Genomic DNA, 20,439 nt, shown 5'->3' with positions numbered 1-20,439 from the left:
AAACGATATCCGATGTAATTCCTGAGTCAAAACTATAACAAAAGCTCTGTGTTGAGTCAGAGGACCAGAACTAAAAACTCCCTGAGCACTGCACTCACACGCTTATTGCTAAACCAGCCCGGACAATTACAAATTATGAAGCAGAGAATGTTTGAATGTTTGAATTTCCATTTCCATTTCTCCTATCGAGGCAAACCGCGTGTTCCTCTTTGGCGGATGCCAAATGCGAGGATTTAAAGGAGATGCTCCTGGAGTTATCTGAGTATGAGGAGCACTGGAGTGATTTTCTGAACTGTTGGGGTTGTTCTGTTCTAATCTGAAGAGATTTTCTTCTGTCCTAAAATGAAATACCCGAACCTCTGGCCTAAGAGCGAACACGGAAGATTCCAGGCTGTGCAATAGGAAGGGGGTGGGAATTGGGAACTGCCCCAAGTGACAAGTGGGTTCCACTGGAAGTCCCCATCTTGGATTCAACAATGGGACTGGTATCTTGATCCTTGCAGTTAAGAAATGTGGATTTCCACATCGGCCCCATCTTGCATGAATTACTGCAGATCTGACAAATCTGAGTTATTGGGCTCCTCCTGGGAGGATTTTTCAAGCCAATTGTAACAACAGCTGATGGGAACCAGCTGCTCCAGCAGAATGAGGAACCAGATCCTTGGCATTTGATGAATTAATAAACCCAGGCACAATACATATGTCAGCAGCAGCCAGCAATCCTCCAGGAGAATGGGGAGCAAAAGGAAAAGAGCAGGGATCCGACCGCAGCAGCTGTTTGGCCAACAGGTAGAGGGGGAGAGGGGGAACTATTTCTTCATGGCAAAAGCTTGGAAAGCTTTTCCACGATTCCAAAAAAAAGGAGCTCCTTGCATCTAGATAATAACAGAAGTGCAGGGCTTGAATGAATTTCTGGCTGTTTATTTGAGGAAAAGCCAGGGAAAGGGAGAGGGATTGCACATCAATTGTGTGTAAATGCAGGGACAGAGGCTGTGTGACTTGGGAATGTGGCTGCAGGGACAGAAATCCTTTCACTGTCACAGTCACAATTCCAGAGGCAAGAGGAGGGACCTGAGTACAAATAAATATCTGGAAAAAAAAGGGGCAGAGGGGGTTTGTAGCAACTGCAGCCCTGACCTTGACTGGGTCCGGGTTTTCCATTTGGATCAAACAGAAGTTCCCGTGAAGAAGGATCTCTGTACAGACGAGGAACTGCATCCCAGAATCTTGGAATGGTCTGGGTTGGAAGGGATCTTAAAGCTCATCCCATTCCAACCCCCCTGCCATGGCAGGGACACCTCCCACTGTCTCAGGCTGCTCCAAGCCCCAGTGTCCAACCTGGCCTTGGGCACTGCCAGGGATCCAGGGAATGATCAAGGCAGCTTGGATGGGGCTTGGAGCCAATGTCATGGAGAACAACATTCCTCAGGAACAACGCCATTCCCACTATTCCCACCTGTGCAGGCAGCTGCAGGGACGGTTCCTGTCTCAGCCCATCCAGGATGTCCATGGCCTGGAGGAAACATCAGGTTGTCTTCTTCCTGTGACTTTTCTCCGTTGATATTCCAGGCTGAAAAGATCAAAAAGAAGCGAAACACCCTTTTTGGGACGTTCCATGTTGCTCATAGTTCCTCTCTGGACGATGTCGATCATAAAATCCTAACTGCAAAGTGAGTGTCCGCTCAACACCTCCCTCATCCCTGCCTCCCTCTTCATCGCTCCCCTGTCCCAGGCAGGAGTGTCCTCACCTCCACAGGGCCCTTGGGGCTCGTTTTACTGAACTCCTGTCGTCCTCAGTGACCTGGGGTTGGACTTGCTCCCCTTCATCGATAACCTTCCGATTTTACCTGTGAGAAACAAGGGCTCACAGTTACACGGAGCCATGGAAAGTCCTGCCAAAAGGGGGTTCCAGGAGGCTGCAGGATGCTTAAGGGATTGTCGTGGAATGGCTTGAGTTGGGATGGACCTGAAATCCCATCCAGTGCCCCCCCTGCCATGGCAGGGACACCTCCCACTGTCCCAGGCTGCTCCAAGCCCCATCCAAACTGGCCCTGCTCATTCCCTGGATCCCTGGCAGTGCCCAAGGCCAGGTTGGACACTGGGGCTTGGAGCAGCCTGGGACAGTGGGAGGTGTCCCTGCCATGGCAGGGGGGTTGGAATGGGATGAGCTTTAAGATCCCTTCCAACCCAAACCATCCCAGGATTCTGGGATTCTGACTGAGCTGCTGCCATTTAGGAAATTGGTCTGGGAGTTGCTGTGTAAATTAATTCCCTGAAAAGGCAGCTCAGCGTTCAGTGGTGGTGGAAAAGGGAAAAAGCCAGGGAGCAATGATTGGGGCAAAACTAAACAAAATAAAAATGGATTTTTGCCTCTGTTCAAACCCATTTTGTGTAACCAGAAGAAAAGAGAAGGGAGGGAAATAAAGCTGACGAGAAATGTAGAAGGGATTAATAGGTTGGAAAAGACGTGAATGGGAATATAAATCCATAAAGTGCTGAGGAATGAGGAAGAGGGTAATAAAAGTGGCAATAAAAGCAGGAGAAGCTCTAATCAAAGAATCAGGTGGAGGTTTTAACAGAGACCAAAGGAAGATCTCTTTAATTCCATGTGTAATTAAGTTGTGAAAGCCTCGATCCCAACAAACGGAGGAGGTCAAAGGTTGTGATCCGTTGGGAGACAGTTTGGACAAATCCAGGTAGGACAGGTTTGTCGGGAGCTGATAAACTCCGGCCACAGCCTGGGAAATCCCAGAGTGCCAGGAACACAGGAGGGCTGAGCCGTGTCCTGTGTCCTTCCACTCTTCCCATGGATGAACCCTTGGATGCTCCATTCCACGAAAAAGTCCATTCTGTTGGAATTCAGCTCCCTGTAAGGAGGGATTTCCCAGGTGGTTTTCCTTCCCCAGCTCTCACAGACCTGTTGGACTTTCTCCATAAATTAAAGACTGGTACAACCCAAGCAGGAAATTCCTGACAGTTCCAGGAGCTGCAGTTGTTGGAATCTCCCCGCTCCTGGTGGAATTCCTGCCCCATGCCTCCTTCTGGGAAGGAATGGAATAAAGTGTCCATCCCAAAAAGGAGCTGCCAGTCACAATCAACATCTCCAGCTCCTTGGGCAGGGATTCTCTCCCAAGTTTGTCCTCAGGTTGTGGATTTGGTTTTCCATGTTCTGGAGAAGACGGGGTTCCAGGAGAACTCCTTGAGGCCTTCCAGTGCCTTAAGTGGGTTTGGAAAAGGAGGGAGAGGGAATTTTTATCCCTGCAGATGGTGACAGGGGAAAGGGGAATGGTTTTAAAGTGCCAGAGGGCAGGGCTGGATGGGAGATTGGGAATCAGGAATTGTTCCCTGGCAGGGTGGGGATGTGCTGGGATGGAATTCCCAGAGCAGCAGTGGCTGCCCCTGGATCCCTGGCAGTGCCCAAGGCCAGGTTGGACACTGGGGCTTGGAGCAGCCTGGGACAGTGGGAGGTGTCCCTGCCATGGCAGGGGTGGGAATGGGATGATCCTTAAGGTCCTTTCCATTCAAGCCATTGTGGAATTCTACAGGTCCATGGTTCGACCGATAATATTGGAGAGTTCCTTCAAACAGAGGTTTTTCCAGGGAACACAAAGGTTTTGCACAAATTGCTTTTTTTGGGGGGGAAACGTGCTTTAAATTTTTCACTGGATGTCATGGAGCTACATCCTTTAAACATCCCTGGAAAAACAATTCCTCACCAAATGGAGTTGACTTGTTGTTGATCCATTTGCTGGGATTTGGTCATGGCATTGTCCAATTCCCAGTGTGGATTTATCCAGGGTATCAAACACAAGTTAACCCTGGAGCCTGACCTCAGTTAACAACAAACATTCCACCAAAATATCCACTGAAAGATTTTTTTCCAACAGGAAAAAAATCCCAATAAATTCTCAGCTGGTCAAAACATGTTAAAAAAAAAAAAAAAAAAAGCTGCATGAAGGTATTGTTTGGAACCCTAAATATTCAGTTCTCATGGAGAAAGTCAATCAAGGATTTTCCAGGGGGAACCCTACTGAGCTGGTTGCTGCTTTACCATGGAGCAGTCAAATATTCCAGGCCTTCCTTAAAAATATTCCAGGCCTTTCTTAAAGTTGTTTAAACAGATTAAAGTTGGATAAGGGAAGCTATTAATTTTTCAATCATATGATCTGATATTTATTCTCGTAATCACATCCCATGCCCACCCCCTCAGTTCCACGGAACAAATGTGGATTCAGACTCTGCCTCCAGTTCAAAAGAGAAATTAAATTACAGTAAGTTTGCTTTATATGGAATTGCTTCATCAGGAGGCAGAGTTCCTCTAATCATATTTAAATACAGGCACTGGAAGCCAAACATTGACCGGGGGTTAAAGGAATATTACGGGTGATTTAATGGAAACCCATTTATAGAGCACAAAAAGAATCTTAAATCGTGTCGGGGTAAATTGAGATGATCCCAAATGCAGCAGTGAACTTCCACAGCCGCTGCTATGTCTTGGAAATGAGATTATTTTAAATCATTATTGGGCTGGCTGTGGAAGTGTAAAAAAAAAAAAAAATGGTGAGAAAGGAGTGGGAATATTGTGAATTTTGCCTCCAGGGCAGATGAGATTTCCACAAGGTAAATAAAAAGTATGTTTGTGGCTTCTGGGATTTTATCTGCCTTTGCTCATCACCAGCACAGCTGGGCTTGTGTGGTTGGGAAGAAGAGGAGCAGGGAAGAGGCTGGAGCCCCAGGAGAGGCTGAGGGGATGCCTTGGGGAAGGCTGAGCTGGATCAGAGACTGGACAGAGCTGGAGAATAAAGTAGAGATTTATTGAAAGGCCTTTAAGGATTCACCTTGGGCAGGACAAGAGCCTGGCCAGGGCTGCACCCAAGATGGGACCAAAATGGTCACAAAATGGTCACAAAATGGGCACAAAATGGACACAAAATGGACCCAAAAATGGGCACAAAATGGAGCCCCAGTCACGAGGTCTCACACTTTGATAAGTTTGGGTCCATCTGCACCTTGGGGTTTCATTGTCCAATTCCAGCTCCAGGTTCTGCAGTCCCATCCTTCTTGTTTTTTCCCCTCAGCCACCGCTGTTTGTGCTTTTGGGCTGAACACTTGTCCCAGTTGTCCTTGGTGTGCAGCAGGAACAGGATTTGTTTTGTGTGGCTGCTGTGTGCAGAGAGCTGAGTGAGCCTGAGTGTGAGCTCAGAGCTGCGCCCTGATAAAACTGAAGGCATCAGAGGGAGCTTGGCAAGGGGCTGGAGCCCCAGGAGGGGCTGAGGGAGCTGGGAAAGGGCTGAGCCTGGAGAAAAGGAGGCTCAGGGGGAACCTTGTGGCTCTGCACAACTCCCTGACAGGAGGGGACAGCCGGGGGGGTCGGGCTGTGCTCCCAGGGAACAGGGACAGGAGCAGAGGGAACGGCCTCAGCCTGGGCCAGGGGAGGCTCAGCTCGGACAGCAGCAGGAATTTCCCCATGGAAAGGGGCCTCAGGCCTTGGCAGGGGCTGCCCAGGGAGCTCTGCAGTGCCCATCCCTGCAGGTGGCACCTGGAGGTGGCACTCAGTGCTCTGGGCTGGGCACAGCTGGCACTGCCTGGGCTTGGATCAGTTTTCCAGCCTCAGGGATCCCAGGATTCTGTGATTCCCAGTCACCCGCAGCCAGGCAAACAAATAAGCGAGGATTTTCGTTTGCACTGCAGATGTACAGACGGGAGTCCAGCTGCACTCAGCCTCCGCAGCTGTTGGATCCAAGCCTTTCCCCGCTCCCAGAGCTCCCAGGTTTGGCTGGAGCTGGATCCCAGCAAGGGAAGGGTTAACCCCACACCTGTGGGCAGCTCCCGAGGTGTTTTTTCCCTGAGCACATAATTAGGCTGTGAGCTCATTTACAGCCCGTAATGAGGTCATTATGATGCCACCAGTCGATTTTGCCAGAATTGGCAATCCCTAATCTGCTTCCTCTCCAGCAGCTCCCAGAGGAAGGGAGAAACCCAAACACCCATCCCCAATAACAATGCTTTCATTTGCACTGCTGGGGCCCCAAATTCCTTTGTTTATTCCCCCCCTTTCTGATGGGTTTTCCATAACAAGGCGCAGGCAGGAGATCCATGCAGCACAAATCCACTCTGCCTGTTCCATGCCTTTTATTTTCCTTCCTTCCTTCTTTCTCGGTGGCTCCTTCAGGTCCTGGAAGGCCTCAGTGAGGTTCCTCCGGTGCTGGGCCGCTGGTGACAGGATTTTTGTGGCTCCTGAAGCGGGATGAAAAGGAAAATCCCAGCTCATGGAAGGGAGGGCAAGGAGGCGCCTGTGGGCAAGTGCAGACTGAAAGAGGAAGAGGCAACAAATCCATCGTGGGCTGCTTTTAGAGCAGAATCTTCCTGGATTTATCCGTGGCACATCCTGCCCAGCAAGAGGGAAGAGGAATAACCTCAGAATTCCAGCAGAACCAGCCAAGGTGGCTCTTGGAATGGCTTTGACCACTTAACTCTGGTGGGAGCCCTCTGGAGATGCAGCTTCCAAGAGAAAAGGGCATTGCAGGGTGGGGAAGGGGAGAATCCAAAATGGGGAGTTGTTCCTGCTCCATCCCTGGGAATTGTGGGGAAAGGGAGAATCCAAATGGGGAATTGTCCCTACTCCATCCCAGGGGATTGTGGGGAAAGGGAGAATCCAAATGGGGAATTGTCCCTGCTCCATCCCTGGGGACTGTGGGGAAAGGGAGAATCCAAAATGGGGAATTGTCCCTGCTCCATCCCTGGGGACTGTGGGGAAACTAAAATGAGGAATTGTCCCTGCTCTATTCCTGGGGATTGTGGGCAAAGGGAGAATCCAAATGGGGAATTGTCCCTGCTCCAACCCTGGGGGTTGTGGGGAAAGGGAGAATTCAAATGGGAAATTGTCCCTGCTCTATTCCTGGGGATTGTGGGGAAAGGGAGAATCCAAATGGGGAATTGTCCCTGCTCCATCCCTGGGGACTGTGGGGAATGGGAGGAAACAAAAATGAGGAATTGTCCCTGCTCTATTCCTGGGGATTGAGGGGAAAGGGAGAATCCGAAATGGGGAATTGTCCCTGCTCCAACCCTGGGGGTTGTGGGGAAAGGGAGAATCCAAATGGGGAATTGTCCCTACTCCATCCCTGGGGATTGTGGGGAAAGGGAGAATCCAAATGGGGAATTGTCCCTGCTCTATTCCTGGGGATTGTGGGGAAAGGGAGAATCCAAATGGGGAATTGTCCCTGCTCCATCCCTGGGGACTGTGGGGAATGGGGGGAAACTAAAATGAGGAAATGTCCCTGCTCTGTTCCTGGGGACTGTGGGGAAAGGGGGAATCCAAATGGGGAATTGTCCCTGGCTCAATCCCTGGGGGTTGTGGGGAAAGGGAGAATCCGAAATGGGGAATTGTCCCTGCTCTGTTCCTGGGGATTGAGGGGAAAGGGAGAATCCAAATGGGGAATTGTCCCTGCTCCGTCCCTGGGGACTGTGGGGAATGGGGGGAAACTAAAATGAGGAATTGTCCCTGCTCTATTCCTGGGGATTGAGGGGAAAGGGAGAATCTGAAATGGGGAATTGTCCCTGCTCCAAGCTGGGGAAATGTTCCTGCTCCAGCCCTGGGGATTGTGGGGAATGGGGGGAAACAAAAAAGAGGAAATGTTCCTGCTCCAGCCCTGGGGACTGTGGGAAAAGGGGAATCCAAAATGGGGAATTGTCCCTGCTCCAACCTTGGGGATTGTGGGGAAAGGGAGAATCCAATTGGGGAATTGTCCCTGCTCCAACCCTGGGGGTTGTGGGGAAAGGGAGAATCCAAAATGAGGAAATGTCCCTGCTCCAACCCTGGGGACTGTGGGAAAAGGGGGAAGCCAGTCCAGGCCCCGCTCCATCCCTGGGGATTGTGTAGCTCACAGGACAAAACTCTGGTCACACCCAGCCCAGGGTGGCCCTGGCAGCTGTGGGGTCCCTCCTGCTGGGACCGCCTCACCTGCAGAGGGACAATGGGATCTTTGGGATTTGTCCCTGGAATCAACGGGACTGGGACTCAGAGGAGGCCAGCAGGACATGAAGGATGTGCTCCCACCCGGGATGTTTGCCCTCCTCAGGGCTTGGAACTGTTCCCAGAGCCCCTGACCAGCACTGGAACTCCCCAAATCCCTCTGGAGATGCCTCCTGATCCTTCCTGAGAGCCGGGAATGCCGATCTTACCGCTTATACCCAACACACGAGCCCTAAATCCATCCTTTGCACCAGGACACGAGGGAGATCCACGGCACGGCTTCCACGGAAAAGCAAAACACACCCAGGGCCTCAACAAGGCCCTTTTGTGCTGCTCTGTCCCCTGACCAAAAGGAAGCAGCACCTTCTGGCTGTCCAGGCTGACATCCAGGCAGCTGGAAGCTCTCAGGGAAACTTGGAAGCTGCCAAGTCACCGTTTCCAGGTGGGAAAAAGGGGCCGTTCCCAGGGGGAAACGGAGTGACAGATAAATAACCAAAATAACAGATGTGTGGCAGCCCTTCAGAGCAGGGGAACTGAGACTGCTGGGGAGGAACTTCAGCTGCAGCAGAGCTGCTCCAGGGGCTCCAGGAGAGCTGGAGAGGGACTGGGGACAAGGGACGGAGGGACAGGACACAGGGAATGGCTCCCAGTGCCAGAGGGCAGGGCTGGATGGGAGATTGGGAATCAGGAATTGTTCCCTGGCAGGGTGCTGAGGCCCTGGCAAAGGGTTCCCAGAGTGGCACATTATTGCTAAACACTTAAAAATACACTTTAAAAAATATCCTATGGATTTATCCTATTGTTTGTAGACATCCAATAGGGAAATTATCCTGTATTTCTGATGGATTTTGATCCCGTTTATTTGGCATGACCCGAGTCCATTAAATAACCAGAGATTTTTGTTTGCAACATTGCTGCCGCTGCATCTCCAGCCTTGGAGCCAGCTGGGCTTGTGTGACACTGGTGGCAGCAGGAGCTGGCCTTTGGAAGGGTGGAACTTCTCTCCTTATCCTGCAAAACTGGTCAGGAAAACTCCACATTTAAAAGAATGACTGGAATGTCCCCTCCGTGCCCCTAATTCCTTTCACATCCCTCAAGGGTATAATTTTTTATAATTATAATAATTAAAAAAAAAAAAAAAAAGGCTCATCTCAAGAGTATCACTGAAATGCCGGTTGGGAATTGTGAGTCCTGCCTGGATTCCCATTTTCTGGATGGGTTTTAAGTCATGGAATGGGGAGCAGTGTTTGGGAAGTTCCCCTGCACCGGGACCTGGCTGCGCTCCCCTGGTACTGGAAGCCACCCTTGGCTGCTCAGGAGAGGAAGGAACTTCCAGGGTTCAGGGATCAGCTTCCTCACCCTCTGGAAGCTGATCCTTCAGAAAATTCCATGGGACTGGAAGCGCCAGTTGGGGTTTGGATATGGAAGGAAAGCAAAATATCTCTTTTCCGCCCCCACCCCCCCCGCTCAAATAACACCATAAACGTTGTCTCCTCCTTGTCCACAGGGCATGGAACTGTTGGGATTGTTTGGATCACAAAATCCAATTAAAGCAGGCAGAGATGTTGGGCTGAGGGCCGCTGCTCCCGCTCCTGCCAGCACCACCCACCTCCCTTCCCTGGGAAAGCCAAATCCCAATTCCCCAGGTGGGAGCAGCTCTCTGGAGCGCTCCAGTCGCGGCAGCTCCGCCCTGCTCAGGGCAGCCAACCCTGGAGGGTGAAAAAGTCCTGCAGCACCTTTCCAGCATCTCCCTGTTCCCACATCCCACGCTCCCTGCAAGCTGGAGCTGCTTGGAGCTTCCTGCTTGGAATTGGAAGCAAATATTGCCCTTGGTGAGCTCCCAGCACAGCCAGCACCAGCTCCAGGAGTGCTGGGCAACTTCTGCTGGATGTTCTTCCAAACATGGTCCGGGGGCACAGCCAGATCCTGCAGAAGAGCAGGAAAAAAACAACTGGAATTGCAGCTGTATGGATCCGGGAAGTCCTGGCTGGAATTTCACTGGAAACCTCTGGGTCTGAGCCTCTTCTGACCCTGGGGGAGACCCCAACACCTGGAGGAGCCACTGGCAATTCCAGCAGCACTCCAGGTCTGGGGCCTGGTTATGTGAAGCTCCATGAGGTGTTTCCCATCTCTCTGAGCCCCCTTTTCACCCTGGGAGAATTTGGTGATGGGATTGTCCTGCCCCAGCTGTGGGAAAAGGGAAAGGGTGGAGAGAAACAGTGAAGAGCAGGGCAAATCCAGAGCCATGGGTGGGGATGGAAAGGATCTGAATGATCACCCAACACCCCCCTGCCATGGCAGGGACACCTCCCACTGTCCCAGGCTGCTCCCAGCCCCAGTGTCCAACCTGGCCTTGGGCACTGCCAGGGATCCAGGGGCAGCCACAGCTGCTCTGGGCACCCTGTGCCAGGGCCTCAGCACCCTGCCAGGGAACAATTCCTGATTCCCAAGCTCCCATCCAGCCCTGCCCTGGGAGCTTGGGACAGTCCATGGAGGACGTTGCCATCCTCTCTCTGTCCGATGTGGCATCTGGAGCTGTATCCAGGAAGTCTGGCGTTTGTGCTGAAGAATGATTTTTCCAACAGGGAAACAGAATATCCTCAAGGAGTGGGAGCAGAGGAGCCTGAGCTCAGAGCTCCCGGGAGATGCAGCACCCAGGGAGCAGCTGCAGCTGTTCCAGGAGGGATTGAGGTTGGATTTTAGGGAAAGGTTCATCCCCAGAGGGTGCTGGCACTGCCCAGGCTCCCCAGGGAATGGGCACGGCCCCGAGGCTGCCAGAGCTCCAGGAGCCTTTGGACAGCGCTGCCAGGGATGCCCGGGCTGGGATTGTTGGGGGTCTGGGCAGGGACAGGAGCTGGATCCATGATCCCTGTGGGTTTATTCCAGCTCAGAAATTCCGTGATTCCATGAGATCCCCCTGACTGACCCCCACACTCCCTGGGCCCGAACGAGCTCTTTGCCTTTTGCAAACTGCCCGAAAGAGCTTTTAAAATGAAATAAGGGCCCAGTGATCCAAAGGGAATCGGAGCCCTTGGATGTCCTCCCTGTTTGCTTGGTGGGGCAATTCCAATGAGTAATTGATTGTTAATTGCATGTGCTGAAACACCCTGGTCCTCCCCTATCGACCAAGGACGGAGAGTTTCTCTTGGGCTTGGTTTTTATCCAAACCTTGTGCCTGTGATCTGGATGGGGCCATTTTGTGCCTGATTAATTGACTGCATTGTCTGGGGTGAGTGTTGATTAATTGCTGAATTCCAGATCAATTTTAATGGAGCTCCCAAGCGCTGCTTTAAGGCCACAGGGGACCCCGTTATTCCTTTGGCTCCGTGGGTCAGCGTTTTGTTGGACCTCAATAGGAAAACTCCTGGCACAGCTTCCCACTTCCCTGCAACTGAGGAGACAACAGCAGAGCTTGAGCAGACAACAAACTTTATTAAACTCACATGGACATCCATAAAAAAGAGAAATATTGGAGCAAGCTGCTCACAGCCCTGGGCCAACAGCAACAAAAATCCCGTTTCCTTAGGAGCTCCCAGTCCAGGTGGACTGAGGGAAAGAGGGAACTGCAGCTGGTGCCAGGCAGTAAAATAAAATGAAATGAAATAAAATAAAGTAAAAAAAAAAAAAAAAAAATTAAAAATAAAAATTAAATTAAAAAAACCCTCAAAATAAATAAAATAAAATAAAATAAAATAAAATAAAATAAAATAAAATAAAATAAAATAAAATAAAATAAAATAAAATAAAATAAAACAAGGAAAATAAACTGCAGGTCTTGAGGAGAAGCGGCCCAGAAACCAACCCTGGCCTACAGCAGGGCCAGCGAGGGCTCTCTGCCCCTCTGCTCAGGTGAGAGCCCAGCTGCAGAGCTGGGATCCAGCACAGGGAGCACCTGGAGCCGCTGGAGAGAGCCCAGAGGAGGCAGCAGGATGAGCAGAGGGATGGAGCAGCTCTGCTGGGAGCAAAGGCTGGCAGAGCTGGCATTGTTCAGCCTGGCCAGGAGAAGCTTTGGGCTGAGCTCAGGGTGGCCTTGCAGGGCCTGAAGGAGCCCCAGGAAAGCTGGAGAGAGACAATTCCCAAGGAATGGAGGGACAGGGCACAGGGAATGGCTTGAGACTGAAAAATTACAGGTTTAGACAAAATTTTGGGCAAAATTTCCTCTCTGTGAGGGTGCTGAGGCCCTGGCACAGGGTGCCCAGAGCAGCTGTGGCTGCCCCTGGATCCCTGGCAGTGCCCAAGGCCAGGTTGGACACTGGGGCTGGGAGCAGCCTGGGACAGTGGGAGGTGTCCCTGCCATGGCAGGGGGGGCACTGGGTGGGATTTAAGGTCCCTTCCAAACCCAAACCATTCCATAATTCTGTGATTCTTTTGCATCCCTTCGAAAGCTGAATCCTCTGGCATTTTTTCCAGTGTTTCCCTGGGGGTCCAAGCCCTGCCAGGGTCAGCCTAGGGTTGGATTTTCCAGCCCTGATGGGGCATCCATAACTCTACTGTCACATTTCCAGGAGAGCCACGCATTCCATACCCCGCTCCTGGGACACCAGGATGCCCTCAGGTTTGCAGATGCCAGGCAAAGCTTCCCAGAATCCCTGCAGGCAGGAATTAAACACGTGAGGGCTGTTAAACAGACACAGACCGAGCATCTCATCCCTACCAAACAAACTCGTAACTGGAGAAAGAGGAAAAAGAAAGGAACTTTGCTGGGCTGTGAACCCATATTCCCATGTTCAGTGACGGGAATTCCGTGGGAATCTGTGCTGCGTGCTGCCCAAAATTAGGGTTTTCCGTGAAATCTCGTTGCTGTTCAGAAATTCCCTTCCAAAATCCACGTTGTCCTGGAGAGTTTAATCAGGAGATGCTGCTTGAGGAAGGGTGAGCTCGGACTCCAGGGGAACACCGGGATGGAATTCTTGCTGAAATGGACTGTGGGATCCCATATCCAAAAAAATCGAAGCAAACCAGTGCCCTGACTGGGAATTAGGATCCTCCTGGGGAAAACCTGCTGTCCTAAGGAGTGCTGCTGGTCCTTAGGGAATTCACCAGCTGGGAATGACTTTCCTCCTTCCGAAGGGTGAGCTTTGGATCTGGGATCCCCCTGGGCCACCCAGGGGAGCCCCAGGTGCCTGTTCAGCCCCAGGGTTGGCACCATGGCCTAGAAATCCAGGGAAAACTGCGGGAAGGGAGCCCAGCCAGCTGGCTCAGGGCCTTTTTTATGCCTTTGCCTTTCAGATGGACACCAAAAAAACACCACAAAAATAAAAACAACCTTGGCCCCTCCTTTGTGAGGAGAACAGCCTGGGAATATTTATTATTAAAAGGAGTGATGGAGCAGTTTCCATTCTTCCATTGTTCCCGCTTCTTTCTTCTTTTCCCCTTGTAAAAACACCCGAATAAAAGCAATTTATTAAGAACTGGCGCCGCCTCAGAATAGTTCCCCTCGATGTGAATGCTCTTAGTGACACTGTAAAATTTATTTACAGTTTCTCTTGTTGCTCGTTGTTCGGATGGACCGTAGGACACCAATTAAAAAAAAAATAAAAATCAAGGAATTATTTATGCAAAGCAGATGGAGCAGATGGAGCACTGGTGATAAGCAGCAGCTGGGCCCGATAAGCTGCCTTTAACTCGGGGTTTTCTTCATGCCCACAGTTTTTTGGAGCAGTTTTTGGGGGCTTAAATGTGGAAATCTAAGTCTGTGTTGCTGAAAGAGTGGAGAACAGAGGATGAGCATCACCCTCAACGTGCTCTCTGAGCATCCTTGCGGCTCCTGATGCCTTTGCCACTTGGAAAGAAAAGCAGGACTGAAAAATAAATTCCCCAAACCAAGGGGAGTTTAGAGCACAGTGTGGAAAACCCCAACAGAGTGAGCAGAGGGTGGAAACCCTGCCTGGACTCACCTCCGGAGACGTCCCTCCAGAGCTGCCAAATAATGGGATCATGGAATATCCTGAGTGAAAGGACCCACAGGGATCATGGATCCAGCTCCTGTCCCTGCCCAGACCCCCAACAATCCCAGCCCGTGCATCCCTGGCAGCGCTGTCCAAAGGCTCCTGGAGCTCTGGCAGCCTCGGGGCCGTGCCCATTCCCTGGGGAGCCTGGGCAGTGCCAGCACCCTCTGGGGAAGAACCTTTCCCTAAAATCCAACCTCCATCCCTGCTGGAACAGCTCCAGCCACTCTCTGGGTGCTGTCCATGTGCAGGCAGTGAAGGACACAGAATTCCCACTTCCAGGTGTTCCGTGCTGGGCTCATGATCCCTTCTCCCAGGAAGGAGCCAGGCCTGGCCCGTGGGTGGTCTGAATCACGAATCCCACTCCAGCCAAGGACATCAAAGCAGGAGAGCGGGACACAGCTGGCTGCTCCTGCTCCCTCCTGCCTGGGGCTCTCCTGCACAATCCCCTCCATTGATGTTGTTTGGGTCTCATCCTAGAAAGGATCCATTGAACTCCCAGGGGAGGAAGAGGGGAATGGAAAGAGAGAAAACAAAACTGCCGCAATAAATTTGGTCACACATTGTCCCGAGCAGAAAGCTGGGCCAGGTGCAGAGCCGTGATTAGGATCAAGTGTTGGGAACGGCTCCAAGGGCTTCAGCTGAGCTGACTGCAGAGGCTTTGGGGGCTGCGGACAATGAGGGAGCTCGTTAATCCTCAGATCTTCATCTTCCTGGAGCACATGAGTCATGGATTGGAGAAGATCAGAGCCTTGGATTCTTGGAATGGAACAGAATATTGGGATTATTCTGGGCTGAACCCAAGTGTGGGCAGCAGGAAAGGGATTGGGGTTGTGCCCCTGTGCCCCTGAGGTGAGAGCCCAGCTGCAGAGCTGGGATCCAGCACAGGGAGCACCTGGAGCTGCTGGAGAGAGCCCAGAGGAGGCAGCAGGATGAGCAGAGGGATGGAGCAGCTCTGCTGGGAGCAAAGGCTGGCAGAGCTGGCATTGTTCAGCCTGGCCAGGAGAAGCTTTGGGCTGAGCTCAGGGTGGCCTTGCAGGGCCTGGAGGAGCCCCAGGAAAGCTGGAGAGAGACAATTCCCCAGGGCTGCAGGGACAGGACACAGGGAATGGCTTGAGACTGAAAAATGACAGGTTTAGATGAGATTTTGGGCAAAATTTCCTCTCTGTGAGGGTGTTGAGGCCCTGGCACAGGGTGCCCAGAGCAGCTGTGGCTGCCCCTGGATCCCTGGCAGTGCCCAAGGCCAGGTTGGACACTGGGGCTTGGAGCAGCCTGGGACAGTGGGAGGTGTCCCTGCCATGGCAGGGATGAATGGGATTTGAGGTCCTTCCCAACCCAAACCCGTATGGAATTCCCTGACATTTCAAATCCTGTTTCAAAGCACTGTGAGCGACGGCCCCAAGAGAACCATCAGGGTCAAAGCTGGGATTTCTGGAGAGCTTCAGCCACGTCAGATGAGGAAACCAGGAGCTGGTCCCAGGCTTTTGAGGGAGAAACTGGTGAGAACAACAGCCCAGATGTGTGCTGATATCCCTGGCATATGAGATGCACAGGGGGGTTTTGTTGGGAAAACCAGGAGTGGGAAAAGAGCCCAAATCTGAGAGTCCCAGAATGTTTTTGTATCCCACCTGCTGACAATTCCCAGTTTGTCCTCCCAACAGAACGAGCTGGGAATAAGTGTCAGGACAGTTCGTGGGCAGAAAGAGCTGATAAATCTTGTTAAAAAAAAATCAAAAGGGGGAAAAAATTGGAGCAAATGATTCTAGGTCCTTCTACCCCTCAGGAAAGCAGGGAACATCCAGAACAGCTTCCAAATAATCCCCTGGATTTTCACCTGCCTCTTCCACCCCTTTGGTGTGGGGGCACTGGAAGCATTTCACTGGTTTTTGTTATTTCAGTTGCAAGAAGATTCCCTGTGAAGAGAAAAAAGTGTCCAGTTGAAAGCATTCCAGATCTCCCAAGCTTCCTGCCTCCTTGGAAAAACTTGGGAGAGGGAAAATGGAGGCTCCTGAGTCGGATCTTCTTTCCTGAGGTATCCCTTGGTTCTTTTACTCCATCCTTTTCTGGGGAGGCATCTCCACCCCCTTGGGAGAGGAATTCAAACCAGAGGCTTTCCCAGGATGTCCACACTTATGGAAGCTTCCCTTCCCTGGAGGAGAAGGAATCAAAACCTCAGGGATTGATTTAGGGCTTTATGGAGCTGAGACAGAAATTCCAAAAAAAAAAAAAAAAAAAAATTTTGTGTGGCCATAAATCAGCTGAGCTGGTGGATGGGAAGACACAGCTGACCAACAGAGCCACTCAGGGCTGGGTGAGTGGAATTTCTGGGAAAATCACGGGAAAAAAAAAGAGTTTGCCTTAAAAAATCCAGTGACTTTCTTAATTTTTTTGGAGTCAAAACACTCTGAATGAACCTTTGGGGTTGCAAGGATCAATCAGTGAATTAATGGAGAATTATATCCAGATTATTTTGTCAGCAGGAAACACCAGGTGAGCAAATCCACCGTGTCCTACACATTTATCCATAAAATTCCTGCACAAATGTTCTCCCAAACACTTGTTCCCACTGAAAAAAAAAGGAAAAAGGAAATAAAAAAGAATAAAACCGTCAGGCACAGAGTGGGATTTTGGGGTGCAGTTGGGCTGGACGATCTCTGTGGTCCTTCCAACTCAGGATATTCCATAGTTCTATATCCAGCATCTTTTGCCTGGTGTATCTCTTGTTCACATGGATTTTTAATATCAGGAAAATAATATTTGAAATTTCATTTCAAGGTGTTTTTTTGTTTGTTTTTTTTTTTTTTCATGGCCCCAGCAAAAAACCTGGAGGAGGAACCAACGATTCCCAACTTTTCTTTTAAATACATTTGATTTTTAGGGCCGGAAAACCCTTCGGAAAAATATTCACAAGAAGAAGACGTTCACTCATTCATTCGAAGATGGTTTTCTTTTTGATAGGGGAGGTGTCTTATCCCACATGGTTTTAGGAATAAATGGAGATACCAGCAGCACTTCCCAACCCTCTGGAGATTCCTTTATTCTGCCTGGATGTGAACTGGGGGAGCGAGGCCTCTCCGACCGTTTTCCAAGTGTTTTTTTCTGCCTTTGGATGCCATAAAGAGGCAAAGATCGTCCTTTGCGTTATCCTTGACTCCTCCATTTGCGTTGGAGCGCCTTCCATTGGAAGCTTTTTCGTTTTGTGGAAGGGTGTCCCTCTCCCTCGAGGACAAAGAGTTTGTTGGGATCAGCAAATCGAGGCTCCGTTCTCCATGGATTCCGTATTTTCCCGGTGCTGCTTCACTCTGGGGTGATTTTCTAAAATTTCAGGCTGGGAAAAGCCAGAGCCCGGGGCAGTTTGAGTTCCCGAGGAGCTGCCAATCCCTTTCCTTTGGGATTTCAAAAAGGCAGCGCCGAATTCCACGAATTTTCAGCCGGGGCTGGAATTCTTGCAGCCCAGGAAAGGTTTGGAGTTGGAGCTGGCTCAAATTCCCTGGATTTGAGGGTGAGCAGCATTCCCTGAACAGCAGAACCAACTCCACCTTTACCTGCAAAACCTCTTGGAAAGCAACGAACAAAAAAACCAGGAAAAAATCCACTTGTTGCTCTTCTGGTTTTTTGTGGGTTTTTTTTTTTTTGGAAACCACGAGCCCTTGGATCTGTCCTCATGGAGGGCAGGGACATCATTTTCCTGCTTTTAGCCCAGTTAAAATTGGCCTTTGGATTGCTGAGTTTTTACCCCAAATCCCGCGCTTGGTGCTGAGCCACCCCGTGACTTGTAAATAAATATTTATAGCGAAACTCTTTATTTTGAATGATAACATATTCATTAATATAGATTGTAATATAAATTGTAAATACATTTATAAGATATATAAACTCCTCCTCCTCTTTTCTTCCTTGCTTCCTCAGTACCTGGGGAGAGTCAACAGAGCAACCATGGGAAAAAATGACTGGAATATTGTCAGGATGTGGCCACGGATTTTCATATCCTGACAATATTCCAGTCATTTTAACTTACGGAAGTTAACAGAAGAGCTCATCTTAACTTGCAGAAGTCAATCAACAGGTTGATAATTGTCTGTTAAATACATTGAGCTCCTCATATACAAAGAGCTGGGGAAATGCAGGGAATTCTCATTTCTTTTCCCCAGATCCTGCCGTCGCTGCCGTTTTCCACGAGGGAAGGAAATTTGCTTGGATTCAAGTGGATTTGCCAGGACAGAAACAGGCAGACAGGATTTCAGGATCTGCCCAGACACATTTTGTCCTTAGGACAGACAGCTGACATTAGTGAATTTCACCGCTAATTAGCTTTGTTTCAGACACATCCATGGAATCATGGAATCCTGGAATGGTTTGGGTTGGGAAGGACCTTAAAGCTCATCCCCTGCCATGGCAGGGACCTTCCACTGTCCCAGGCTGCTCCAAGCCCCAGTGTCCAACCTGGCCTTGGGCACTGCCAGGGATCCAGGGGCAGCCACAGCTCCTCTGGGAATTCCATCCCAGCCCCTCCTCACCCTCCCAGAGAGGAATTCCTTCCCAGTATCCCACCTAACCCAACTTTCTTCCAGTTAAACCCATTCCTCCTTTTCCTGTAAACGCCTCTCTAGACTGGATCTGCAGCTGATGGTGCTTCTCCTCCTGAATGTTTTCCTGGGCTCTGGATGATCTCAGGGATCTCTTCCCAGCTGGATCTTCACTTTCTTCCCGTCTGGATCTAATCCCTGCCACGGTAATCAAATGGATATTTGATGCCAGAATCCCTGATTCTAAAATCTTGATTTTTTTTTTTAAGAGCTGTTTCTTCATCACTTGGAGGCCTGGGTCGCTCGGCTTTTCCCTGTCCCATTCTGGCTGATGGGGAAATATTATGGAATTTTCTTGTCTTGCAACATCTTCCATTTCCACAGGAATAATTTGGACCTTTCAGTTGGAGCCAAAGCTTTTTGCTTTGTCTTCTTAAGTGCCCAACTCTTGGAATTCCGGTAACATAGAAGCTACTTCAACAGATTGAAAATGTTGAATAAACCCTGGGATAATTCCAATAATATTGGAACACCTGGTACTAGAAAAGCACGGCCCTCGGAACCGGCACAAATTCCCTTTCCCAGAGGTGGATGGATGGTTTCCATGCCTGAGTTTTCCAGCAGATCCCGCACAGAGGGAACAGAAATTCCACCCCGTGGGGGGTGACTCACGGTTTTAAAGGCTCCATCCCAAGTCCCTTTGTCCTTCTGGCCCTCAGGGTGACTCACGGGTTTATCACCTCCAACAGCCCGGTGCTTCCAAACTTGACAATGGAGGGATTAGGAGAAGTCACCCAGCTCATCTCTGCACGGAATTCCCAAGTCCCAGTAATTTTGGAGGGTTCCTGAGAGCAGAACTGCAGCCAGTTTTCCTTTATTTTTCCCCATTTATCCCCTTTTTTTACGCCTTTGATGGACTCTAAAAGGAGGAGAGGCCCAAATTTGTGCCGGTGGCAGCTGAGCGTTTTAACACCCCCGGGATTCTCAGGATGGATCTCATTAACAAAGGTCTAAAATAAGCACAGGAATTCCAGCAGGGGAGTGAAGAGCTCAGCTTATTCCAGCAGACCTTTCCTTCCCGGGAGAGGTTTTTGAGCAGGACGATTCCCTAGGGATGAACTTTAGGAGAGGTATCCCAGTGTTTGTCGCCCTCCGTGCTATGGCAGAGTGGGAGAGGGGGACAAATTCCTGCTGCTTCTGGGGAAGGTTTTGTCACTGCTCAGTTATTTCCTGCTTGTTTCCAGAGCTTCCAGCTGGATCCTGATCCTACCCACAACCTTGGGAAGGCAGGATTTCAACCAATGCCTCCTTGGAGGTGAAATCCTTGGGGCTCCAGACTTTTCTGGGGAGGGAGTTACACTTTTGCCAAGACAACCTGACCTTCTTTTATTTCAGCTCTTCCTCTCCTGAAGTCTCTTGGGACAGTTTGGGAAATTGGGATGGGGCATCCTGGAGGCTGGACATGATTCCCGTGGGATCCCCCCAGCCCAGAGTTATCTCCAGGCTTTGGGAAAGGTCTGGCACACTCCTAAGGCTGTGAACGATCCTCGTGGCTGAAAGGTTCATGAACTGCCCAGAATTTTCTGGCACAAAATGGGTTATTCCAGGAATTCCCGCTGGCTCCTCAGATCCTGAAATGCCAGCAGGAGAAGGCCCCAGAACCCCTGGATAATCTCAGACATTCCTAAGGCTGGGTTGGCCAGCATGGATGGATCTACGTCCACATGAAGAGACTGCACCAGCTCTCCTGGTTTTCCTTGGATCTCCCGGATTCCAAAGGTGCCTTCCCTTTCTCTGGGCCCACAGACCTTGTTGGCAGCAGGAGAAACATCCATGAAATGTCTGGAAGAGCAGCGGGTGAGCCATCAACCCAAATATTCCCTCTCCCGCGTAAGAAAACGTCCCTCAGAGGCGACTTCCTGCTCCAGGTTTTCCTTGCCATCCCGTTCCTCCTGCTCTTCTCACCCCATTCCTGGCAGACAACACCTCAAAA

General features: G+C 50.4%; 1 long non-coding RNA gene across 1 annotated transcript; it reads left to right on the top strand.

Annotated features, from left to right (window-relative positions):
• Positions 1-14,667: 14,667 nt before the first annotated feature.
• Positions 14,668-17,008, top strand: LOC120764993 (uncharacterized). Its single transcript, XR_005704340.2, has 4 exons — positions 14,668-14,772; positions 15,302-15,419; positions 15,819-15,952; positions 16,879-17,008. It is a non-coding gene; the product is annotated as an uncharacterized LOC120764993 (long non-coding RNA).
• The last annotated feature ends 3,431 nt before the right edge of the window (positions 17,009-20,439 follow it).

This window comes from Hirundo rustica, chromosome 2, assembly GCF_015227805.2.
Source record: "Hirundo rustica isolate bHirRus1 chromosome 2, bHirRus1.pri.v3, whole genome shotgun sequence".
Taxonomy (NCBI): Eukaryota; Metazoa; Chordata; class Aves; order Passeriformes; family Hirundinidae; genus Hirundo; species Hirundo rustica.
This window is presented reverse-complemented; position numbering and strand designations above follow the sequence as displayed.